Source organism: Phyllopteryx taeniolatus, chromosome 14 (genome assembly GCF_024500385.1).
Source record: "Phyllopteryx taeniolatus isolate TA_2022b chromosome 14, UOR_Ptae_1.2, whole genome shotgun sequence".
NCBI classification, from domain to species: Eukaryota; Metazoa; Chordata; class Actinopteri; order Syngnathiformes; family Syngnathidae; genus Phyllopteryx; species Phyllopteryx taeniolatus.
The window spans coordinates 16,503,353-16,531,059 of record NC_084515.1 but is presented as its reverse complement, the minus strand read 5'-3'; the positions used below and the strand labels follow the sequence as shown (position 1 = coordinate 16,531,059).

At 44.7% G+C, this 27,707-nt stretch overlaps 1 long non-coding RNA gene across 1 annotated transcript in view; it reads right to left on the bottom strand.

Annotated features, from left to right (window-relative positions):
- Positions 1-702: 702 nt before the first annotated feature.
- Positions 703-27,707, bottom strand: part of LOC133489391 (uncharacterized) — a 37,438-nt gene continuing 10,433 nt past the window's right edge. Inside the window, exon 3 of the long non-coding RNA XR_009791887.1 lies at positions 703-1,197. This is a non-coding gene — a long non-coding RNA (uncharacterized LOC133489391). The remainder of the gene's footprint in view (positions 1,198-27,707) is intronic.

Below are 27,707 nucleotides of genomic sequence, written 5' to 3'. Positions count from 1 at the left end.
AGTGCTCGATGATAGTCGTCGTTCTCTTTCGGCCCTTTCGCACCGAGATTACCAGGAACTTACTGATCATTATTAGTTCCGAAGCCAAAAAGTTCCTGTTGCCCATTGTTGTATTGTGCTGGCACAGCAGGCGAGGTGCGCGGAACGTTGATGGAAACTGCATTGCACCACAACAATAAAGACCAGACCAAATACAATACATTCAAACAACGAGGCAGATAACATAGAGTGTTCCCAAAAGCAATACATATCTGACTAACATGTCCTAGAAGAAGAAAATGAACTCGGCTTATGTTGAAACACAAAAGAAACGGAATTGAAGACTCTAAATTGCCCGTAGATGTGAAGGTGAGTGCGAAGGGTTGTTTGTTTCTGTGTGCCCTGTGATTGGCTGGGGGTGTAGCCCACTTATCGCCCGAAGACAGCTGGGATAGGCTCCAGCACGCCCGCGACCCTGGTGAGGAGAAGCGCGACAGAAAAATGGATGCATGTAGATTTTCCAACTGATTTCACAAAGGTTCACGAACGTTTGGTATGCGCAGCGCCTCTGGCATGAAACGTTTTCCTTTTATTCCTTCCTTTTTTTGGACGTTTTTGTGTCCTGTCCAAATGTGCTTTCCAGTTGGTGTATTTTGATTGAATTTCCTCAAAAATGCTCGCTGCGCACTCCTGTTTAACTGTGTTAGGAGCATATTCAGAATAAAGAATAAACCTTTGTCATTGCTATCGAATGCCGTTCTTCACTATGACAAAAAAAGGGAAAACATTAAGCTAACATTGAACTTCAATTCAACAAACTTGGGTTTTACATAGCTTTAAAAGATTTGATTGGGAACCCGCTGTATTAAGTTACAAATAATGACATCATTTGTCCTTATGCGTAAATAAAATATTGCGATTTGTGAGACTACAGTCCTGATTAACCTTACCTAAACACATGAACGGCCATTAAATGTCATCCCATCAAGTATTTTTAGAAATGAGACAAAAGACGTGTCATTTCCGACCCCAAACTTTATTTTCGGAGGCGCTCCTGTCAAGTCCACGCCGACGTTCCCGCCGTGTAAAACGGGCTTATTTTCACGTATCACGGCATCAAACCTGCGGCCACAATCCACTGACTGGATTATCTTCGACTGGGAGCATCGGGTTGATTGTTGAGCGTTACGTGATGAGGATCATGCATCATCTCCGATGCTGGAAGAGGAAAAAAAGCAAAACAAAACAAGAAAACAGAGGATGAGGAAATGAGCAAATCTTTCCAGAATCGTCTTACACGAGTCCAGAGGTTAGCTGGGCTCTTTCCCGAGAATGTTTTCTCCGGCAAATCTTTGCAAAGTGACCCGATCTCCATCCGTCCGTTAGCTATAGCGCGTGACCTCGTTAGGGTGGATTTTGTTTCTCCGGTCTCCTTGGTGAATGTGGGTGGGCGGAGCCTCCTGTGCTGCACCTGCTGACGACGACAATGTGTTTGTCGGCGCGGAAGGAAGCGACGGATTATTGCATTGCTTTCCTCCATCGTCTCTCACGCATTTTAACATTATTTCTTGTTTCTCGAATGTCGTGTGTGTTGTGTTTATGTTTTGTTTTGTTTTGTCATTGAAAAGGGCCAGGACAAAAATATTGGCACCTTTAGCTTTATCTGTATTTAATACAATCACAATTTCGATAACGTTGGTTACATATGGACATACAGTTGACAAAAAAAAGTCTCCACACCCCTGTTGTAATGCCAGCTTTTTTTTTTGGTGTGTGAGAAAAAAGAGTGATATCATTTCAAAACCTTTGATATGATCTATAACCTGTACAAGTCCATTGATTTCAAAACATTTTTGTCATGTGATTTAACCGATCACATTCAAACTCATGTTAAATGGGTGTCAGCACACACAAAGTGCCTCCGATTAACCCCGAATAAACTTTCAGATGTTCAAGTAGGCTTTTCCTGACACTTCTTTTCTCGCGCTAACACCGACTGCTGTTCGGAACTGTTCATAATTCCCTCCGCCTCGTCTAAGGCCCCAGTTCCAGCTAAAGGCGAAGACCAGCACCGAGCTCCACTGTAGCTTTGGTGTTCTTGTGGCAATGAGCGGCGTTGTGTTTGCGCTAAACATAGCTTTTGGCATTACGGTCCAAAGGTTCAACCTTGTTTTAAAAAAACTCATGTTGGAAAATGTGTTGTAGTCCAGTGACTTGAGCCATGGCGCCCGACCCCGATCGCACTTGTGGTATTCTTTTGTGTAGCGAGCGACGTGAGAGCGGTGTCTTTTTGTCATGTGTCAAAGGAGCACGGACGGCAGCCAAGCCTGTCCGCCCGTCTTCCTTTTTTGACACCCTCAAGCACCTGCCCTCGCTGAAGCGTGGCAGGCCACGTCACGTGCAGAACAATAGAAAAAGGGCCTCTTTCCAGCCGCTCCTCTTCGACCGATCCCAAACCGACGGCCTGTCGCTCACGTCCGTCAAAGGTCACCCCGGCTCGCTTACTCTCCCTCACGACGGACCCTGCCAGCTCGACACGCTCACTTTTTCCTCTCCTCCGTCCCTCCTGCTTCTCTTCTGAGGTCACAAGAGGGGAATATCCCAGAAGGAAATGCCTGAGCTGGGAAGGAGGGGCCTCTGCACTCCCTATCTGCGGCCCCTGTTTCTTTTACCGTGGTCCAGGGTGTTGTAAGGGGCTTTGCACGCATCATACTTCCCTCCTTTTTAGAAGTGGCGTCCAAAGGTAAATATTTATGGAGCACCGTTTTGGATTCCAGTGAAGTTTGGACGTCGTGTTAAACATAAATCAAAACAGAATACAATGATTTGCAAATCATGTTCGACCTATATTGAATTGAATACGCTACAAAGACAAGATATTTCATGTTCAAACTGATCAACTTGATTGTTTTTAGCAAACAATCCTGAACTTGGAATTTGATGGCTGCTGGGAACGTCTGGCAGAATCCCCTGTCAGAAGGAGTTTCAACTCCCACCTCCGGCAGAACTTCACCCACGTCCTCGGAGAGGCGGGGGAAATATTGAGTCCGAGCGGACCGTGTTCCGCGCCTCTATGGCCGAGGCAGCCGACCGGAGCTGCGGCCGTAAGCTAGTGGCTGGGGTGGCGTTCCAACTACAGGGGGATCACGCTCCTCAGCCTCCCCGGTAAGGTCTTCTCAGGGGTGCTGGAGAGGAGGGTCCGTCGGGAAGTCTAATCTCAGATTGAGGAGAGCAGTGTGGTTTTCGTCCTGGCCGTGGAACAGCGGACCAGTTCTACACCCTCGGCAGGGTCCTCGAGGGTGCATGGGAGTTCCCCCGACCAGTCTACATGTGTTTTGCGGACATGCCTTGCGTTCAACCCTGTGCCTTGTGGAGTCCTGTGGGGGGAGTATGGGTTACCGAACCCCCTGATACGGGCTGTTCGGTCCCTGTACGCCCGGTGTCAGAGTTTTGTACGCATTGCCGGCAGTCATTCGTACTCGTTTCCAGTGAGGGTAGGACTCTGCCAAGGCTACCCTTTGTCACCGATTCTGTGGATGACTTTTATGGACAGAATTTCTTGGCGCAGCCGAGTCCTAGAGGGGGTCCGGTTTGGTGGCCTCGGTATTGCATCTCTGCTTACTGCAGATGATGTGGTTCTGGTGGTTTCATCAGGCCGTGATCTCCAAGCAGTTCGCAGCCGAGTGTGACGTGGCTGGGATGCGAATCAGCACCTCTAAATCGGAGACAAATCTCAATCTGAAACATTTTGAAAATGTTGATACTTTGCCTCTGGAATGCATAACAAATCATTTTCCAATTGTTTCTAAATACAGGACGAACGACCGGGTGTTCACCCGCTTAGGTTCCGCTGAATAAATCTACAGAAATACACCAAAATTGCCAAGAACAGCCTGAGACAGTACTTATTAAATCTGCCCAAATTTCAAATGAGACAATGAGAAACAAGAGTCCTGCTCACACAAAGCACAAAGTGTATTCGGCCATATCAGCCTTGGCATTCCAACCTCCGAGCTTGGCTGCAAAGCAATGATTTAAGTCCCTTCCCTCTTGATAAATGAATGCCTCCGCTGTAGTAAAAGGAGGGGGCGCCGAGGAGAAAATATGAGGGACCTGAAGCGTAGCTCACGCAGCGCCTCATTCGTCTTTGCGCTCGTGAGGACAGATGAATGTCTTTTTTTTTTTTCATGGCGGTTCCGTCGTCGAGTGCAGAAGGTGCGCCGTTCACCCCCGTCTGACGGCCGGGGAGGGAAGTGTGGCTCCACTCCTCCTCCTGTATCCATCACAACCACAGATATGCGATGACGCTGCCGAACGAGTGTGCACGTGAAGCATGTAAAACACACAGAATGCAGCCTGTGGAATTTAAAGTGCTAAAACAGCCGAGCTGAAGCATACTTCAGTTACAGGCTATTTACATGCCTCGGTAATTGCTGCTGTTCTGGTTAGCAACAGAGTTCAAATGGGCTCAACACTTAATTTGTTTGTGTATGAGACACCTGATACACTGCCTAGAAAATGTTTACACAACATCTGGCACCCAGTAAGAATCTATAATGTTATACATCTGAAAAGCCTTATATGCCTCAGTAAGTGCCGCTGTTTTGGTTAGCGACCGAGTTCCAATGGGCTCACTGTTTAATAATAATGTCAACAAACTAAAAGACTTCCCAGAAAACATCTGAACGGAAGCCAGGACAACTCCACGCTTCATCCGAGCTGCGTATATGCCTGGGTGGGTGCTGCTGTTTTGGTTGACAACAGAGTTCAATGAGATCAACAGTTAACTTTTAATGTCGTGTCCTATGTGAACGATGGCGAACTAAGGTAATTAGTTACCACACATTTTTTTCGTCAGGGGGCAGAAAAAGGAAGTGGGCAGCAAGATGGGGTACTGGTCAGCACGGTCGAGAAATTCTGGGCTTGAATCCCGGCGCGGGCCTTCCTGTGTGGACTTTGCGTGTTTTTCCCCGCGCTGGCCTAGATTTTCTCCAGGCGCTCCGGAATCATCATCCCGAATTCCCAAAACATGTTCGGTTCATTGAAGTCGCTAAATCGCAGGTGTCAAACTCACGGCCCGGATGCCACATCCGGCCCGCGACATCATTTTATGTAGCCCACGAAAGCAAATCATTTGTCAACTTCCATGAGTCCTGCTAAAAGCGTTGTATGTAATAAATAACGATGTTGAGCTATCACAAGCATTTTTTGGGGGGATCCAAACCCCTTTTACAGTAACCTGAACAGTAGTTGAACAAACTGCTGTCCTTTGATTTCTGATTTCAAAACTACTTATCCATCAAATTGTTGTGCATATGTATTCCTATGACGAGGCGATGAACATTTATACGGTTTCACAGTCATAACGGCCCTCTGAGGCAAACATGAATTTGAAACCTCTGGTCTAAATTGTCCATCGGTGTGAATGTGTGTGTGAATGGTTGCTTGGTGCCACCCACGACTCTGAGATCGAGCGCTTTCGAGAACGGAAGGATGCCACAATGGGGTGTCATTTTAAGGACAGGACGTAATCCGACGTAATCCGTGATGAATTGAGACACAGCGTCTGTTTGATCCGTTTTAGTTATACAAAAGTCCCACTTCTTGTATATTTGCCATCGTTGGGGGACGGTGTATATTTTGGTATGTAACATGGTGAAACCATGGCAGTAACAAACAAAATGTTCTTTATTGTTGCTGTAATCTTTTAATAAGAAATAACACACGAGATGGGTAAAGTCTTCAAACTTAAGTCTTTTAATCAGTACACCCGCTGACCGAAATCCGAGTAAATGTCTAACCTCAGCAGAGAGCTTCTTTTCCCAGTTTAACAGCTGAATCGCATCAATATCCTTTTTTTTTTTTCTCCCCCCCACTCCCCGCCCCCGTCCTCCAAAGGAAAGTGGAGGACGTGACGGGAAAAGTAACTCCTCCAATGATCTACTAATAGCCCGGGGCCAGCCTCAACCACAAGGCTGTCCATCACCAGGCTGTGAGCCTCTGGGTTAATAGTGAACGTTTAAATAACGCTATAGTCCGCTTTACCTGCTGTGGTCATGGCCTTTGGAGCGCTTTTTCTTTTTTTTTGCTTTTAAATAAAAGACCAAACCTGGTAAAAACCAAAAAGGCAGCGCGAACAAAAATGGAAATGGTGTGGATAAACATGCTGACTGTGCGCTTTTATCGTTGAATCTCCGCAATATGAAAATTCCAGTGAGCAACAGATGTTTGCGTTTTTCCTCCTTTCAGCAAAAAAGGCGACCTGCGAGCGCTGGAACAAAATACACGCGGTACGAAGTGAAAAGAGAAAAAAAAAAAAAAAAAAGAGAAAAGAAGGAAAGAAGGAAAGTGGATGAGTTGAGCAGAACGTCTGCGTCGTAAAGCACACGAGCGAAGGAGACGATAGCGGGTCGCCTGCCTGCCTCGTCCATGGCAGCTGTCAGCCTTGGCTCGTGGTTCCCTCCTCGGGGTCAGAGGTCATCCAGCTGTAGCCCCGCCCCCCTCTCCGTCCCCCCCCCACCCCCGCCCTCCCTCCGACGGAGCAGATGTGGTAGGACCACCGTGGTGAGGGCCTGACCACATCTGGCTCTGATTACGGCCAGACAATCCAGCTTTATCAGCGGCGTGCACTTTGCTGAGCTCTGCTATACTCGTTTCTCCCAGAGGTGACGCGTGACACATTCTCAACTCGCCAACGCCGCCGTTACCGCCTGATTTATGCCGCCGCACCCGTGTTATATTGTCGTCGGCCGGATTGGAAACGTCCACATGAGAGCACACGCAAATGTTAGCTAACAAGACACATGTCACGGGTGAACGTTTATGCTCTATTGTGATTTAACGCAGAGCGCTAAATCCCTGCCTGTCAAATAAAGCTAATGACTAATGTCTTGGTGTCATGTAGCCACAACTCCGATGTGTATGTACGTGTACAGTGAAGCCCCATTTATCGTGTCACATACTTTCGTACTGCTTGCTTTTTTCGTCATATAAAATCCGCAACAAAGAGACCATGTTTTGAAACACTTTCAACACATTAAAAGACTTTAATAATTTCATACTTTTACTCAATCTCTCGCTAGCACAGTTCTCCAACTGCTTCAAGCTGTTTGTCAATCCCAGTTGACGTTTGCTGGAAAAACTCAAACATAAAACAAAAGAGAATTAAGCGTTGCATATTTCAACCAACAAAATGTTTAACCAAACCAAAGTCTGCAAGCTTCATGCTAGCATGCAGTATAGTATGACGCCATAGGGCGAGCTCGTGAAAATGAGCATAGAAGTTACGCTAATTTGAAACCGCCAAACAACTGCAACTTTAACACACACAGAGCACACATAACATATATGCACAGAGCATATATGAATATGAACGAATATTAGAACAGCAAAACGTGGCGCTGTAGTACACGAAAGTTCTTCATTACGCTGCATTTATTGCAGTAGACCTCGATGCTGCCCGGCAATTTGCGGCACAGTGTGTTACTTCGCTGATGGCGTGTCAATTCAGACTTGGTTGTGGAGTGTTTAAGCACATAAACAACCGCTTCAAACTATGTGCTATAGTAGGGCATCAATATTGAGCTTCGATATAAAAAAAACTGCAAAATTGCAAGTAGTCGACGTACTACATTCAACATTATTGCCGAGGTCAGGCTGCATGTGAACTATGTCACACTTTGGAGGTTTGTACAAAGGATTCTGTTGCATTCAGGGATCGTTGCTCGCCGTTTATTTTCCCAGGGCGCCTTTCCCATTATTGCCAGCGCAGTCTCTTAGGCTCTGTGTGCCTGCGGTCGCATAGAGGGATATCTCTAATCACTTCAAACAAACACTTGACAGATGAGATGGAATTCCACACATCTGAAAATACCAATCTGAAATCCTGTCCGGCGTGGTCAAATCCTCAAGGAGGTGAAGCTGCCGTGATTGTTTGAACTCCTAAGGTGTGTCTGAGGCTAACGGTTATCTAGCTCCCAAAATGTTTAAGCCACTCACTCAAACGCCCAAAAAGTACTGGGAGCTCTCGGTTAAATATTTGACTGAAAAACACTTCTGGCCCCTAACAATCGAATGAAAAACAGTACGTACGGCGGTAACTGTCACTTCTTGTCGGGTGACCGCGTATTCTTCTTCGTTCCGTGATGTTCGCAACCATGAAAAGTCGTATGACGGGATGCTTGTAAACCAAGGACCCCTGTAGCGGAGCTTGACGTCTTTGAAGATGCGCCAATTGGGAGTATCTGAAGTGTATTAATATCCTCATGTAGGAGTGACCTCGGGTATTTCTTTACCCAACTGAAAAAGAGGACCAAGCATCTAAAAGGGGCAAGACATTGCAGGGGTGAGGCGTTTATTTTTTTCAAACACATTTTATAATCACCCAGGAAACTCATGCCCAACGACATCCCAGTGGCAGCTGGTCAAACGCCACACTTGAATTCCTCTAAGAGACTGTTTACCTGGTTCGCTAGGTGCTGCCATTTTGGTCAGCATTGAACCCTTTTAATGTCATGAGATGTGTTGACAACAATAGTGTTTAGGAGCTGCTGTTTTGGTTAGTAACCGTTACAAATGGGCTCAAAATGCTCATCTGTTCATTTTTTCTTGTAACGTGTAACAAAAGCATCCACGAAGTGACCTAATTGGTCAGTGCACTTTTTCCTCTTTTGGGGTAAAAAAGAAAAAATGTATAGACGAAAGTATATTATCACATGTTTAAAACAACAACAACAACAACAAGTCATTTACATCAGTCCCTTTACAGTATTTTACTGTCATCGCGCCGCACAAGCCACTCTAAAACAGACTTGCATATATTTGGATATTTTTCTAACTCCATCCATCCATTTTCTGAGCCGCTCATCCTCACGCGGGTCGCGGGAGTGCTAGAGCCCATCCCAGCTATCATCGGGCGGGAGGCGGGGTACACCCTGAACGGGTTGCCAGCCAATCGCAGGGCACATACAAACAAACAATCATTCGCACTCACAATCACACCTACGGGCAATTTAGACTCTTCAATTAACCTACAATGCGTGTTTTGGGAATGTGGGAGGCAACCGGAGTGCCCGGAGAAAAGCTACGCAGGCACTCCACACGGGCAGGGCCGGGATTTGAACCCCGGTCCTCAAAACTGTGAGGCAGACGCTCTAACCATGCCGCTATTTTTCAAACTCATTTTTTTTCTGTGCTCTGTGATTAATTTCAAAGTAATTTCTATTGTGCACTTAATACAATAAAGCATCTTGAAACGTGAACTTTTTTTTATGATCCCCAGACCGCCGTGGCGTTTTTACTGGTGCGGCCCACAGTTCGGGATCGGTGGTTATCGCAATATGTTCCACCCTCTCCGATGTGGCCAGCCATCATCACCCACTTTAACCCCACTCAACCCCAACGGCTCGCCCACACTCGGGCCACTCTCGTGGGCTTCCAAATGTCAGGGGTCCCCATTCAGGGCCCTGGCACTCAAGCTGTCACCGCCTTTCACTGCTCCCACTGCTGTTATCTGCCCCGCTGCGACTTATTTGAGCTTTGATACGGGCGCAACTTTATTTTCATTGCTCCTTCGAGGTCATCCAAGGTAACCGCATGACCAGAGGTCAAGATCAGCCGTCTTTCCAAAGGTTAAACCTCGATGAGCACGGCAACGCGTCGATTCGTACAGATTAACCCGCAGCCCAGCGAGCAAATGCTTGAAAATGAGATGGGAGGAAGCAGGCGAGCTTTGCCAAACGGTGAGAGCAAATAAAGCCAATGCTAATTTCGGAAGTTCATTTGCAAACGGCCTCCTGCTGATGCTGAAAGCGACGCGTCTGTCCCCACATTTGCGGTGGCGGGTCACGTGACGATGACCCAAAAGGTTATTCTGTTTTTGAGACGTTAGCACTTCAGGTGAGAACAACAGTTCAATAGCTTCTCCCAAACTTTGAAAGTTATACCCCATCGTGTATATAGTGTATTTCCATAAATACATTTATTATTATTATTGTCATCATTACAAAAAATCTGATTATTATTTTGCCAATTGAAGAAATAAATACTGAATGAAATTGTTTTTCTTTTATTCTGACGAGTCAATCAAAAATGATCTGGGTTTGCTTAAAAAAGGATTAATAACTAATAATTCTTAAAAAAAAATGTTTTTGAAATCAGACTGAAAAGTGACATTGTCCTGAGGATCCAAATGATGATACATAGGTCATTAATGATAAAAAATACAATTATATTTTTAAAACTCTCTCTCTCGCTCACATACAATCATTAAAAACAACAGATTTGAATGCATTCCCTCAATGTGGTGAATAATTTTCTGAGCGTCACTATGCTGCCTAAATTCCTCTCATGATTTACATAGCACAAACAGCTAATGCTAGGAGGATTTATGCAAATCTGCCAAACTGGTTTCACTTTTTTCTTTTTAAGAGAGATTTGAAATCACGTGTTGCCAACTGGCGCAGGAGTTTGCTACTTTTTCAAGGTGTCATCAAAAGCGGCCCAGTTGCTTCAACCTCCCAACATGTGTGAGGGTGTTTTCTTTTTGGGGAGGGAGGAAGAGGAGAAGGAGGAGTGAAGGTCCAGGGGACTGCAGGGAGCTAATTAGAAACCATTCTCTAACTCAGGGCCAAATGGAGCAATTATCTGGCCGAGTGAGTAGATAATTCCCTCCCATTCATCTCCCACTGTCAGTGTCCCATTGCCCACCGACCTGCGCTGAAGATTGGATGCTGCGGCTTGTTGACACCTCACCTCCTCCTCCCGTTTCTTCCTACGTTGTATCACCTCCTTGTATCCCGTCATTTCTCCCATGCTTGTCGCATACCAACGCGGACCCCAAAACCCCCCACGCCCCCCACGCCCTCCACCCTGACAGGATTTATGACTACCACATTTCAGCGTTAGCTAATGAGTCTGTTGGACACTGGTGGGAGAGCTGGCGACAAGAATGATTAATGGAACAGCTTGATAAGTCCCATGCTTCGGAAAGAACCCAAAAAAAGTTGCAACATATGGACTTGCCGATTGAGATCGAATTAAATATGGGGTTGGCGAGTGCGTGGGAAAACCCAAAAAACTCTCCATTCGACAACGCGTGACTTAATACGCTCGATAAGCTTGTTCTTGGTCGGCGTCCAGTATTGTGGAATGCTGCATGCTAATGTTCGCCGCGCCTCGACTCCCGAGTTTTACGTTTCAGTGCGCTCGCGAGGCTGGCGGGAGAGTTCACGCCGCTGACAGGAGCTGCCATTTATGACCACGTGTATCTCACTTAAGAGCCAGACAAAGAAGGCATCCTTTCAACACGTGGGTGCAGGGAACACGCGCTCATGCAGAACTAAAAGTATAACCTCACCAAAGCAAAGGAGACAGCAAGTCGGGACGATAATTTGATGTCAATTCAAGTAAAGTTCTGACGAGAAGCCACAACTTGTCCTCCCGGCTTGAAACAATGATGCAGTTTATCTGCGGATTCTCCCAATATCACGTCACATTCTCGTCCATTATTCGCTTCGCTTTCCAAAACCGTGTTTTCTGTTCATTCATTTTCCAATCAAATGTGTTAACTGTTGGTTTTTAAATCAAATAAATGTACTCTAGCCTCTGTTTTACCCCCCCCCCCCCCCCCACCGCTTTTTTGGTTTTGTTTCTTTGTTTCGAAGTGTTTATTTATCATGAATTTGCATTCAAAGTACTCGCAACACAGCCAGTAACTATAGCCTAACATACAATGGGAAATTATCATAGCTATTGCGGTGCTCTTAATCCATAAACAAAGTATGACTTTAGTGAATGGAATACATCGATACATCGAAACAGAAGAGACGGCAGTACTCACAGGCTTGCATATTCTCTCTAATCTCCTGAAACAATTCGAACTGCTGGAGTTTAGCTTCAGTTTAGTTTGCTGACTTCTTGACATCACCGACCAAATCTAGATGCGCGTGTCACACTGCTGCCAACGGCATCTGTAATGTGTGCAGTTGAGGTGGTTTGTTTCATTATTATTTTTTTTTTTTTTACACATTTAGCGTGTGCGACTTTATGCTCAATGGACGGAATTTCATGGCATGCAATTCGACCAGGGCCCACGTTTGATTGAATTCCTCCACAGACACACCTGCAAAAGCATGTGTCTTTCAACACAAACAGGATTGATAGAAGCTGCGTTGACCTCTTCCAGGGTGAGAGGGGTCAGGCAGGGGCAACAGTTAGAAATGTCTGGTACCAATCTTGACGCCTTTAATGAAATGTTCCCTGTCTCCAGAGACAGCGAGGGCTCACGGGGGGACAGCGCTGGGCCTCCCCTGTCCTCCCGCGTCACAGCTTGCAGACCGAGTTGTCGGACAAGGCGAGGTGTCGCTTCACACTGCAACGTCTTCCTCGCTTCCTCTTCCTGTGCAGCTGAGCTCCCCAGAGGATAAGTGCTGAGGAACCCATATGGGCATATTGGCAGGCTTTCCGTATCAACTACCTGAAAGTGATACCTACATACAAGTATCATTCACAGAAAGTCACTTTTGTAGAAGTCACCTTGGAGAATATTATTTGAGTCCAGCTCTACATTGCTCTCTGACATTTGCACACATTCATGTTGGCTGTTGAAGCGACACAACTTGCGATGCAGTAACAAGTATCTAAGATGATCAGGGGAAATGCATTGACGTGCGCAATTTAGTTTGGAATTGTAGGGGTGTAAAAGTCAAATATAGGAATTCACATACATGGAAGTTCTACTTACGTACAGTTTTGAAGTATTTGTACTCTATTATATTTTAAGACTGCATATGGGTGCGACTGCATTGCTGAATTTTTGCAGAATAGAATAAAGCTTTATTAGTACCGCATTTCGGCAATTCAAGTTTCACAGCTTTTGGAAAACAAGAATCAACATATAGACTGTATACATGGCTATAGTAAACAGAATGCTCCACTGAGCATACGTTACACAATATACAGATGTGAACGCCAAAGTGTACATGAATGGATCCATTTATACATAGTGTGAATGTGGACAGCAGCAAGGATAGTGAGCAACATTGTATGGGATGACGATACACGGACAAACAATACTACACGTTCACATACTGGCACTATTAACTCTCGGTGACAACTTTACGTAGAAATACTATGTGAACAGTTGTCGACAGGATATTGAGAGCAGTTGTGGTGCTCAAGTCTTAGATCTCTGGTGGTATGAATGCATTTTTTTGGGGGGGGGGGGGGGGGGGGGGGGTTGTAGCAACTCCAGGGAACATTCCGGGTATATTCAGTTCGTGCAAGACAACAGCACTAATGCAGCACATCTCTCAATGGGACAAGTCAGCAGATGGACGCACTGTAGTCTTCCTGCTGGCTCCTTTGCTTTGACCATCTGACCTTGCATCACACTGAGAGGCAGGATGTGTGCGCCGCTCCCTCCGAGGCCACACAGACAGCAAACGCTCAAAGAAGGGAGAGAGCGAAATTCTCTTTTTCCTGCTCGTTATTTTCCTCTGAGGAAGAAGTGCACACCGGCGTTTAGTTTGTTTGCGACCGTCGTGAAGCGACAGCCACGTCGCGGAGGCCTGAAAGGAACGCAGGGTCCGGTATGAACTAGAACTAAAACGGTATTTGAAAATAAAGAAATAAATAAAAGATTCACACCGAAAGCCCAAAAAATTGCAGCGCAAAATGTCTTTATTTGAAATGCAAAAATATATAACTATGTGCTTTGTGTCCCCTCCTATGGTGGAAATAGAAATTGAAATTGAAATTGTAAGCGGCAACCACCGAAGCGAATTTTCATGTATGTGATGCATTTTATACTGGCGGGCCTCTACACGAATAAGAGACTTTTTAATGAAATGATCCCTATTTCATCCAATCAAATATTTGACACAATAAACAATGTTTTTCAAATGAAATAGATGATCAACGAATAGACACTGTATATGTAAACAAACAAACAAACAAAAATCAGACAACTTCATACACAAATGGATGAGTAGCATCTTTCAGGCTGTCAATATTCACAAGGAACTAAAGCATGTTTGAAGTTGATTCTATTCAAGCATTTCTAGGACATTTCTGTCATCTCAAGCATTTGATTCAAGCTTTAGCTTGGCCATTGCGGCTCGATGCTCCAGTCTGAGCCGGTTCTTTCATCCACGGATCTACCCTCTTTATTGTTTCCGTGCAACGCGTACACGTATAGTGTAGTTACACTCTAGGATAAGTCGCGAGTCAAAGCAGTCGGCGGCGGCGGCGGCTTGGCGCAAGCGCGATTCACATGCAGTCTTGACATGGAAGGGGCGAACATCCCACGCTATGATGACATCAAAAGTCTCCAATAAGATAAAAAGTCTCGTCGCTTTTTGGAAAAAAAAGAGTAGTCCATCACAGAACAATTTACAGTTTGATTCATAAACCAGTGTTTTATTGAAAGCCTAGTGGTCATCATTTGTTAGTGCATCCTTGTTGAATTCCATTGGCAGCGTATTGCTATTGTAATGTTACACATTGTTGCCTTTCCTGCGTCTGGCTTAGGTTTGAGTCCCAAGTTGTGTCAGGGAGGCCACAGAAAATCATGCGTCCAAATAGTGGACCATTGATCTCCTTGGGGGATATTCAGTTCATGTACTCTCGCTTATTTTAATCCAATAAAGACACGCCTGCGCACACGCACCAATGCATCGGTGCACGGCATGCGTCGAGGGAGAGCTTAAGTTGAGCAGCATCTGTTAGTACATTTACATGCGCGGTTTAGCGGAGCTACCGCTTTAGCTCAACTAAGTCATTTAATTGGAAAAGAGGTACTTGAATTGTCCCATTGTACAAACACTGGAGGAGAATCAGTTGAACGACAGAACGTCTGCTTGCCTTTTAGCTTCTCTATTCTGATTACAAGGAGTCCTCGATTTACGACGGTACTGACTTTTGAGGTTACAAATGCTTATCAAGGTAGACGACAACATCTTCCAACCTTCGTACAAATTTGGGTTACGCCTGCACCCGTGTACTAACTTTATTATTAGAAACGGCAGAGACGCTGCAGCCCAAATAAGACAAAAAACATTAGTCAAAGATGTTTTTGTTGTTGTTGTTGTTGTTGTAGGAAGACTATGATGGCCAATTCCATTTTACACTGGTAGTAATGGGTCAAGTTATAATAAATAAGGAAGTGGCAATTACGCCGAATGGCCACTGCATGGATTTGACATTGAGGGTTTTTTGTATAAGATTAGTGGCTATGCCCCACAGGTAGGATGTGACCTAGAGGTGAAGGAGCCAGATGAAATAGTTCTGAGCATCCCCAACAGAGAGAGCGTCGTGACGGTTGCAGATTGTAATGAACATGTTGGTGAAGGAAACGGGTGATGAAGAAATGATGGGTAAGTTCAGCATCCAGCAAAGGAAGCTGGAGGGACAGATGGCGGTAGACGTTGCAAAAAGTATGGAAATGGCTTTAGCGAACACTTTCTTCCAGAAGAGGCAGAAACATAGGGTGACCTACAAAAGTGGAGGTAGAAGCACGCAGGTGGATTACATCTTGTGCGGAATCTGAAGGAGGTTACTGACTGTAAGGTAGTGGTAGGGGAGAGTGTGGCGAGACAGCATAGGATGGTGGTGTGTAAGATGACTCTGGTAGTGGGGAGGAAGATTACAAAGACAAAGGCAGAGCAGAGGACCATGTGGCGGAAGCTGAGACAGGACGAGTGTTGTGCGGCTTTTTCGAGAGACAGGAAGAGCTTCCAGAAGACTGGATTACTGCCGTCAACGTGATCAGAGAGACAGGCAGGAGAGTACTTGGTGTGTCTTCTGGCAGGAAAGGAGAGAAGGAGACTTGGTGGTGGAACCTCACAGTGCAGGAAATCATACAAGGAAAAAGGTTACCTAAGAAGTCGTGGAACACTAAGAGGAAAGAGGCGAGGCGAAAGGAATACATTGAGATGCGACATAGGGCAAAGGTTGAGGTGGCAAAGGCAAAACAAGAGCCATTTGATCACATGTATGCCAGGTTGTACACTAAAGAAGGAGAAAAACAATCTCTACAGGTTGGCTAGACACAGGGATAGAGATGGGAAGGATGTGCAGCAGGTTAGGGTGATTAAGGCTAGACATGGAAATATGTTGACTGGTGCCAGTAGTGTGCTAGAAAGATGGAAAGAATACTTCGAGGAGTTGATGAATGGGGAAAATAAGAGAGAATGGAGAGTAGAAGACGCAAGTGTGGTGGACCAGGAAGTGGCAATGATTAGTAAGGCGGAGGTTAGAAAGGTATTAAAGAGGCTGAAAAATGGAAAGGCAGTGGGTCCTCATGACATTCCTGTGGAGGGATGGAAGCATCTAGGAGAGGTGGCTGTGGAGTTTTTGACCAGCTTGTTCAATAGAATTCTAGCGGGTGAGAAGATGCTTGAGGAATGGAGGAAAAGTGTGCTGGTGCCCATTTTTAAGAACAACGGTGATGTGCAGAGCTGTGGGAACTATAGAGGAAAAAAGTTGATGAACCACACAATAAAGTTATGGGAAAGAGTAGTGGAGGCGAGACTCAGGACACGAGTGAGTATTTGCGAGCAACAGTATGGTTTCATGCCTCGAAAGAGTACCACAGATGCATTATTAAACCTTGAGGATGTTGATGGAAAAGTACAGAGAAGGTCAGAAGGAGCTACATTGTGTCTTTGTAGATCTAGAGAAAGCCGATGACAGAGTACCCAGAGAGGAACTGTGGAACTGCATGCGGAAGTCTGGAGCGGCAGAGAAGTATGTTAGAATAATACAGGACATGTACGAGGGCGGCAGAACAGCGGTGAGGTGTCACAGATGAATTGAAGGTGGAGGTGGGACTACATCAGGGATCAGCCCTGAGCCCCTTCCTGTTTGCAGCGGTGATGGATAGGCTGACAGATGAGGTTAGACTGGAATCCCCGTGGACCGTGATGTTTGCAGATGACATTGTGATCTGCAGTGAAAGCAGGGAGCAGGTGGAGGAACAGTTAGAAAGATGGAGGCACGCACTGGAAAGCAGAGGAATGAAGATTAGCCGAAGTAAGACAGAATATACGTGCATGAATGAGAGGGGTGGTGGGAGAAGAGTGAGGCTACAGGGAGAAGAGATAGCAAGGGTGGAGGACTTGAAACACTTGGGGTCAACCGTCCAGAGCAATGGGGAGTGTGGTCAGGAAGTGAAGAAATGGGTCCAAGCAGGTTGGAACGGGTGGAGGAAGGTGTCCGGTGTGTTATGTGACAGAAGAGTCTCTGCTAGGATGAAGGGCAAAGTTTATAAAACAGTGGTGAGGCCGGCCGTGATGTACGGATTCGAGACAGTGGCACTGAAGAGACAACAGGAAGCAGAGCTGGAGGTGGCGGAAATGAAGATGTTGAGGTTCGACCAGGTTGGATGAAATTAGAAACGAGCTCATCAGAGGGACGGCCGAGGTTCGATGTTTTGGAGACGAAGTTAGAGAGAGCAGACTTGGATGGTTTGGACACGTCCACAGGAGAAATCGTGAGTATGTTGGTAGAAGCATGATGAGGATGGAGCTGCCAGGCAAGAGAGCGAGAGGAAGACCAAAGAGAAGGTTGATGGATGTCGTGAGGGCAGTCGGTGTTGGAGAGGAAGATGCAGGAGATAGAATAACACGCTCTGGCGACCCCTAACGGGACAAGCCCAAAGGAAAAGAAGATTGTTCTCAGTCTTTTTTTAATGTATTTAAAGACAAAACACAAAATTGGCTTACCTGGAACTTGAAGCGCATAAATGAACTTTTGATAAATGTTGGAGAATGTGGCACGGCAAGCTAAGATCGTGAGGCAAACAAAAGCGGTTGGAATGAGATGGCGACTCTTTGTTTCAATTAAATATACATTGTGTAATGGTCTTTATTTTGTGTTTTACTATAAAGTGTCAATCAACAGCTCGAAGCAATAAGACGTTTTTGAATCTACAGCGCTGTCGTAAACTTGAAACCGCCCACGTCGGTGCCCTGTTCATTGCTTCCCGTGGAGCAGACAAAGATCTTTGTGGCATTCGATTGACTATTTGAACGACCGCATATCCTTTTCCAAAGCCTTCATTGATCTGGGTTCATTTGGGGTTTTGGAAACAGAAAAAACATCCCTACAGCTAGTTCATTGCACGCTGTTTGTAACCTCAAAGTCTCATAATTATGGTCAATGTTTTTTATTAACAACACTTGTAGACCATGAATATAGAACAATCAAATGATTGGCCGCTAAGTGAGCTAGCCTTCTTATACCTTGTGTCTCAATGAGGATGCTTTTGTCCTGCCAATCAACGTCTGATCACATAATCGCTGTATTGGCAAAATATGGCGATAATGTCGATATGAAACGTTACACTCTTTCATTGTGTGGAATAATTTGACCCGCGTCCAAATTGACCGCAGGAGAAGATACCGCACGAGGACCCGCATGTTTTGTTAGCCAAAGCGATGCGGGAAGTGCTCAATTGGGGTGTGGACTAAACATGTTCAATACGAGCATTGCTCTCATTAATTGTTTTGCCAAGGACTGAGTGGCTTGTTACTCGATGCCCGCAGTAACAAACCTCCAGCGGCCTTTTTCCCAGAACTCCCCACCCCGAGGATGCACTTTACCCCTCAAGCTCCACCACACCACAGTAGCTCTTTGAATGGACTTTCCAGACCACAGCTTAGCTCAGCTGCTCAGGCAATCACTGCTCCTTTTTGTGTGTGTGTGTGTGTGTGTGTGTGTAAATTTACGGTGAAGTTTGACTTTGCGGATACGTGTGTTTGTTTGTGCGAGCTGGCGTGGAGTGTGTGATCTTTCAGTGTGCTGCCGGGACTTCCTGATTGTCACCGTAATGAAATAGCCCCAACGCGTCATCCTCTGTTTGACTTCTGGATGTGTATTTAGGCCACATTTCTCTATTTATCCAACTCTATTTTGATTAGCTGAGCAAATGTCGAAAGATTAATGCCGAAGCTGCTAGGCCCGTAAAATAAGGTGTATATTTGTTCTGGCACCCCGCGGAACTATATAACGCTAATCCCCCTGCTTTTCATGTTCAAACGCTATTTGCGATTGTGCAAAACAGTGGAAGATTTTGGTGAAGACGCAATTATTCAGCAGGGCGGCGTGGCATGCGGGGACACTGCTCTCAACAAGTCCTTTCCTCTGCTATTAATTGAAACATTTCACCTCACTCGTGCTCCAAGAATGTGGGCTATTTCGCTGTGGAAAGTGGAAAACATCATCTTTCTCCCTTTATTTGACATCTCTCAGCCATCTCATGACGTGAACGCGTGAAAGCGAGGGGTCTTAACGGAGACTTAGGCTCAGCCAGTTCCCGGCCTCTCATCTTTGGAGTGCCTGCGAAGGTGCCCGAGTGCACCAAATCCTCGCTTCATTTCTCCATATGAACTCATTTCCTTGCGCCGCTTCTCGAGTTCACGGTAATGTAACCCGAGGAGAGCGCGCAGCGAGGGCCTCCGGGGGGCCGCGAGCATCCAAGAGCCAGAGAATTAACCCCTTGGGTCAACTGCATTATCCACCTCTATTTATAGTTAAACTTTAATTTTTAGTGGGTGAAAAAAGGCAAAAAAACAGGATTACAGGGGTCACAGCGTGAGATTTGCAGTTAATTAAATCAATCGTGGAGATTGACAAAATCTGTGCCTTTTCTCTCTCTTTTTGGTCACTTAATTAGATTATACGCAGTGCCCCAGATCCTTTATTATTTTCATTCGGAGGGCATATGACACAAAGGAGTATTAAGACCACATTTGGGAAAAAAAATGAAATATATTTTTAGAAATAATATAGGTGCCAATCTTACAAGAATACTCATATTTGTATGTGGACACAATCATAATCTTAAGGGAATAAAATCTTTAAAAAAAGTCATATTTTGAGAAAAAGGTTTTCTTTCTGAGGCAAAAAAGTCTCAATCTTAAAAGTTACATTATTTCGACAAACGTTTTCTTTTTTTTCGAGAAATAAATTGGAAAATTTGCAGAGTAAAAGTCATAAAATTCCGAAAAAGAGTTTTTCTTCAGAAAGTCAGAATGAATACAAAAGCATTTCATTTCTGAGAATAAAATCCTATTTTTAAAATGGTTCTTTTTTAGGAAAACCTATATTTCTGAGAAAAAAAGCATTATCTTAAAGAATACTACTATGTATATTTCTCTCACCATACATAATAGCTTCAAAGCCATGATAGTGACGTTGATGTATTTCATTATTCTCCTCACCATAAAGGAGTGTAACTTGAACTTGGAGTATACCACTTTGTTCTTTCTGTATGATGATATATATTTTTAATTTCCATTGTGGCCCTAAAACTCCTTTATAGAAAAGCACCTTATTTCGAAATGTTTGACTTTGAGAATTATGCTGATAGCGCAAACTGCATTCAACGATATAACGACTATACAGTACTTCATAGGAAAGCGCTTCATGTGTGGTCACATGACTGATTGAATTTCTTCTTTTTTCGAGAGGAGGATTACTATATTGTAACACTCTAACAGAAATATACCATAGTTGTTCTTGAAAGACAAACGCATCTGTGAACGTCCACTTTGAAATCGAGCTCTCCCGCTTATTTCACTCTCGTTACAAGGAAGTGGAGCGGCCCAGTGTGCTATATTTACCCAAACGTCACCATAGGAGGGGACAAGTCGGCCGCAAATGCATAAAAGCCTTAGTGTAGTTGTTTACGTTGCATATCTGCCCACCGTTGCCTTCCATACTGTGATGTCCCGCCGCTGATAAAGGCCTTACAAATGCAAACTCAAGTTGAGCAAAGAGAAACGTTCCTGTTGTTAAAACACTTTTGTGTCAAACTTTGCACATGCATCAGGATGAAGGGCAAACGGTCAATCGTGTGGGGGCAGAAATAATGATACAGGTAGCACCTTCCTGAGGTTCATTTGCACATCTTTAATCACCAAATCACAAAAACATTTCTTTTCTAAAAAGCACAAAGACACACAACACACACAGATGCAAAATTCTACATACATTAGCTTTATTACGTGAGTGAACCCCGCTCCAAATTGTTCGTGTTTGCAATGAAACACAATGAACCTGTGTTTATCGTGCGTGTGACATAGGGAGACCATACCAAACAACATTTATAAACACTCGCATGCTTTAAATGCATGTAAACCAAACAAAACATATTCTAACACACTCGTTAAAGTGTTCCTTAATGCCTGTTCTCACTCTCCCCCGCGCACAGTTCTCCGAAGGAAGAGGCGCAGCATGCTCGCTTCAAGCTGTTTGTAACTCACTGTTGAAATTTATTGTCCAACTGACATAAAGCAAAAGAGAAATAAACCTTGTATATTTAAACACCTAACGTTTCAACCAATCCTTTGTAACTTCATCTAACCAAAGCCTGCTAGCCTAATGTCTCCACGTAATGTGAAATGTTGTAGAAGCGCTACTGGAAGTTAGCATAGATGGAGTGGTCATTCTAAACCATCAAACAACTGCTACTTTAACCCACATGGAGCAAAATTACAGCAATACTCACAGGCATACAGATACAGTATATATCCAGTATTTTCTCTGCTCTGTGGGAACAATTCTGATTATTGGAGATTAGTTTGGGGACCTTCTCTGCCCTTTCTTCTCGCTATGAATTACATGCTACATGTCTTCCACTAAATGCGGTACTACACCACAGGTGCACAACTCTGTATACTGTAAAAAGGCATTCAAAAAAGAAATGCTTGAAAATCATTGAATAGTGGGGTTGCCAATGATGAAGTGCAATGTAGCGGTGGCTCACTGTACTGCATCTGACTTTGGTTTTTGTCTGTTTCCATGTCCATTTTAAGTGACACATGGCTGGCTGATGGAACACACAAAAAATGCACATAACTCCTCGAGCAACAATACAGTTATTTTATTAATTGTCTCTGCTTTCGCTGTGTGTGTGTGTGTGTGTGTGTGTCTTTTTTTTAAAATTTTTTTAATATATATTATTTCCCCCTCCTTATTCTGTTATGACGCATATTCCAATTGTGCTACTTGAGAGCAGTCACTTGAACCATGCAGTGTAAATCCCGCCAGGGAGGCCCGGGCGCTATTAGAGGTCATTGTCAGTGTAATGCAGACCAGGTGACACCTCGGGTGAGAAGTGAGCTGCTCATCAACGTGCGAGCATGATAATGAGCACACGTGGTAATTACTCCAACACTGTTCTTCACTTCACCAATGCACTCCACCCATCTCCTTAATTCAGCTCACCCCAGCCTGAGTAAGGCAAGCCCCGGCCCCGAGCACAAAGGAAGCCTGTGTGAGGTGTTCGCCCGCCTCCCCCCGTGCGAGCCCCCCGCGCCCCCTCCGCCCCAAACAGTGTGGCTGATGTGCTCCATTTGCCGGATGACGGACCGAGCGGGACGAGGCAAAAGTTCACACACCTTGCCGGCTCGCATGGCAGGGAGGGCGGCTTGACCCCGCTGAGCCGCCCCTCGGGGGCCGCCTCCCGTGTGCTGGCATTTGAATGGCTCCCTTTACTGACACCTCTGTTGTCCTCATGCCGCCGCTGCCCTGAGATTTCAGTGCAGCGCCGCCAGTAACCTGCTGCAAAAGTAACACAATTGCAGTAACCTTTTGCTATGATGTGGTAATATACGGCATTGCTAATATATTAGAAGCTCAGGAGCACCAGTGACAATGCTCTAGGTTTTGGACCTATAAAGCATACACTCATTGCATTCACTCAATTTGCACATATTACTCCTGTGACTTGGCATAGTTTGCCTGCACAAATTTAGAAAGTTGAGCGGGGGAAAAAAAAAATATTATTTTGATAAAATAGTTATATTTGGAGAAAAAAAAATGTAAACCAAAAACAACAAATGGGATTTTTTATTTTTTTTTTTCAGGGAAAAAGTAGTAATCTTTTGGAGAAGAACCCACCACAATTTTAACAGTAAAATCCGCTGATCCTGTTCATGGTTATAGGAAAAGTCTTGAGGCCACAACTGGGCAATTGCAAAAAAAAAAGCTTGGCAATGGCAGCAGCTAGCGGAATCTCGCTTATACCCGGAAATGTGTATTTTGCTTGTGAAAGCTCGTGAGTGATGCAACATGAATTTTTGATTGGCTGTTACAACTGCGATATTTATATACAGGTATTATTTATTTTAAACACAAAGTCTGCTTAAACTGAAGATATAGAGCCCCAATTATCAGATGTGTCTGAAAGATTGTCCTGAAAAATGAAACTGTTGTGTTTTAGGAGTGATTTATTTTTTTTCCCCCCTCCCCAAACTCATTGGGGCCGATAATCGTAAATGTTAAACATGGTAAATATTTATGATGGCAAATCCTTCAGTACATAGATTGGTTTGTATTCTTCTACGACGACTAGTCTTTTTTTCTTTGGATTTTCCGTCAGTCTGGATGGCCTTTGGTTCCATGCTGCCTCTCACAGGTCAGTCTTGGTAGTACAACAGCCGTCTGGTGCGGGGGGTGGGGGGGGGGGGGGGGGGGGGGGGTGTCAGTCATGAGTCCGCCATGACTGTCTGTGGCGATACGCTTATGTGTGTGTGGTGTGCTGTGTTGGACATCTCGAGGGTCTCAAGGGTCATCCACTAAATGAGAACAAAAAAGAATGAAACTATCATGGTTTGCTTGTACAGGTATTAAAGGATTTCCCCGTTGTACCTGTACCGCAAGATGTGTTTTCAGAGGCTACATTTTCCAGGACGTCGGTGCGTACAAGCGCATGTTTGACTTTTTTAATCAGTACACGTTCAGCCGCGTCTGGGTGGGAGGTTGTGACAAGCAAAACAAATGGCAGAGCCACCACGCTTCCTCTTTTCCCACAATTCAGCTGTCTCAGTGAAAATGATCCGCTGGTGACTGAGCACAATTTGGCATCCCAGCCCCCACGCAACACACACACACACACACACACACACACACACCGCTGCCACCACCCTCCCTGAGCACACAGACACCCACCCTCTGACCCCGCACATGTGCACCGCCCTCACTTTACCACCCCAACCACCCCCCTCGTGAACACACTCCACTCCTGCCCAGAGGAATTCATTTTCTAATTTTCCTTGACTGAGCAAACAATACACACGCCTTAACAATGTTGACATCTCTAATGCCTTAAAATGCAGTAGTAATGGAGCTTTGATTGCTCGTAAGTGGATACACCATTACAAACACGGAACTCACGCTGCTGCTGTCCTCCCAACGGGTTCATCCAAGAGGAAGGATGAGGAATTCTGTCAGGACCTTACAATTATTAACACCCAGTTCATACAACATTTCATGACAATTTGCAAATGACGAGATGTAGGTGACTCACTGCTGCGGCGCCGTCTGTTATACGCTAACCCAGCAGTGACACCTTAAATGCTTTATATGCCACTCATTTAACTCCAGAAAATGATTCTAGTACATTACAATACTTGTTTTTAAGTAGACCACACATATTAATATATATCCATTGACAGTTGTGAATCTCTTTCCTTTCGCCAAACCAGACTGTCACAGTACCAAGACTGACCTGTGAGAGGCAGCATGGTGCCACAGGGCATCCAGACTGCTGGAAAATATCAACACAGAAAAGTAGCAGAAGAAGAAACAGAAGCTAGGCTAACTGTTAAGCAAAAACAGCTGCCTTCCACAAAAGAGAGCAATTAGAAAATAGTATATAAAAGCGTTTTACTTTTTGTATTAATCGAATATTTTATCCCCCCAAAACAGTTGTCCAGTCTTTACACAAACAGACATGACTTGCCGTCAACTGCAAAAATATTTTAATTCAAGCAAAACAAAACAAAACAAAACAACCCAAAAAAAAAACCACCACCACCAACACACTTATAACTTATTATTTGAATGAGCAGAATGTATTCTCTTAATGATTCCCTCATTTTTGTTTTTATATACAACATCTATCTCTATATATATATCTGCAGCTAGTAATACATTTGTGTTCAAGCCATTTTATGCTGTGGCTTTTCTCGCCGGTGCTCCTGTGGGTTTGCGCTCCAGAGAGCAATCAAGCGCCTCGTTCGCAGTCTGTCACTCCCTCGCTGTGGCGCTTAGCGCACAGTGATGTCAGCAAACTGCGAAACCCCGCTTTGTATGCCCAACTCATCGTTTAGCATCAGTCAGTTTGTAGTCAGGTGCAAAAAAAAAAAAATCAATGTGGCAAAGATTAGTGCTATCCTACACAGAAGGCTAAGACACACGGTGACATTTGGTTTTATTCAAATACTGTGATGAGGTTCATCTTTTGTCTCCATGCCAACTACGCATTGCTTTCTTTCTGTTCTAACAATACCAAACAAACGAGGGACAATATTAGCACTCACTATCCTCATTGGCAAACAGTTTAGCTCCAGTTCCATTGAACTCTGCTTCCCATGCCACATGCTTGTTTGACAGCATTCATTAACCAATGTGTCTCATTCTGTTCTCAAGGCTAATTGTTAGCCAAGTTAACAGCCGGACAATTAGAATCATCCATCCGTCCATTTTCTGAGCCGCTTAGCCTCACAAGGGTCGCGGGAGCGCTGGAGCCCATCTCGGCTATCAACGGGCAAGAGGCGGTGTACACCCCGAACTGGTCGCCAGCCAATCGCACAATTAGAATTAGAACAGAGTACCTGTTTGATTCCTCGTGCTGTCGTAAAGTCAGGCTCCGCTGAGGATTTACAAATCCGAATAAATAAATCTTCTGCACAATAAATCAGTCGTATGGTTAACATAATAGTTAAAAGGAGCAAGCCAGTTGATTTAACACTTTTATAGTACAAATTAACAGACTGGAAACATGGATAAGAGACAAATATATACTGACGATGTTAATATAAGGAAAAGTAGTTTAGCACTTTTATTAACAGCCATGCTCTTCTACTTCAAGTTTTCTGCTCCCCAAATGACGTTTATTGGCTTTAGCACGAGAAACATCAATCTATCTTTTTCACTCTATGTATGTTGAATGTTTTGAAATGTCCAAGTAGACATGAATTCATGACACGAATGCATCGATCCCACTCAGCGGAGCGATAAGATATTTTGACAGAGGCTCCTCGGTTTGCGAAATTACATACGACATTTTGAGGTTGAGAGCAGCGTCCAGTGAACAAGAAGCCACTCTCTGTTGCCACCTTACTGTTTTTCATTTCATTGTTTTATATTTATGCTCATACAAAATATTGACTGTAATTATGAAGCGGAAGAATGTGTTTTGCCTACGGAGATATTTGTTCAAAACATGGCGTTATATAGTAAAAGATGTTTTCATTGGTTGTTTAGCTACAAAGTGAACCTTGTCGCAAAACTCAAGGTCAATGATTTTGATTGAAAAAATTCTGCTGTCAATATGACTTTATTGGACAGTCATGTCATGAACTTCACTTGTATTCTCTGGCTCCCCCCCAATCTTCGTCTCCATGATGATTGTGTCCCTCTTACCATAAAAATCATCGGTTTCTGCCAAAACGAGCCACCGAGTGACTTATACTGGCAGGGAGGTCGAGACAATCCTGGTCACAAGCTGGTTTAGTGACCCACACGAATAGAGGGGGGGGGCTTGGAAAGGTCCATACAATTATTCCCATGGTTCTTATTCTGGGCAGCGAGCAGCGTGGTGTCTACAGTTTCCCAGGCCCCTCCTAAAAAAAAATGACACATTCGCAGACCAGATGCTTCAGACGGCCAGCACAGAGCCGTGATTATTAGCAGGGCTCTCTTTTTTGTCTCGGAGAAGGAGGCGGGCTATTTTTAAACCATGGTGAAAGTTTGAATGTCCTTCCACCCACCACCGCTGCCAGATATTGCAGGCTTCCAGTCGAGGGGGGCTGGAAACAGCACTGTGTCATTACTGCCAGTGGCACGTTTACTTACCCTCACTGGCTGTAACCCCACCTGCGGAATTCACAATTGATGAGTGATTGAGAATCATGCACCATTGTTTCCCCCCCCGCTCCTTCTTGGCTGGCAGTGATTGCACGTGGCATTCCAAGAAGCGAGTCCATTTCCCATACATTCCTACATGGTGAAGGAGGAGGTTCTCCAGCAGAATGAGGGCTGTCAAACTGAAGAACGGCAGCGTCTTAAACTAGAGACCAGATAAAAGAACGTCCTACGTCAGGAATCGTCGCCGCTTGAGCTGGCGTTGAACCGCGACAGACATGGGAAGCGAAGCGAAACGGTGCGATTGTGCACTCATCTTCTGCTTTTCTACTTACGAGTGGCTCGGCGTCGTGAAAACAAATGATGCCTTACACGCACGGTATGCGAAATACATTTTTTTGCGAACAACAATATAATCCGGGATCTTGGTGCTTTACATTTGGCAGTAAACGCGCTGGAAGCTCTCGTTTTAAATCCTCTGATCTTCTTGGGCTTCCTATGCAGTGGGTGGAGTCCCAGGGATTTGGTTGTGGGGTCAGACAAAGTGGCATCGCAATAAAATAGCTAAGAATAGCAGGCTCCAAAAATGACAACTTTTGTCAGGAATCAAAACAAGATCAATGAATGATTCATCCGCCATATGCACTTGCATCAGCTGCAAATTGTGAAAAGGATCTTGGATCTTTGGATCTTCATCGCCTACAGGAGGACGGGTTAAGCAGGTTACACAGATACTGACTATCGGAGCACATTTGAGCATTTGATCGAAGTCATCAAAGACGCTTTCATGCTGAGTATTTGACACTGCCGACACAGCGAGTACAATTCAAATGTGATTGGATCCAATGTAGGGA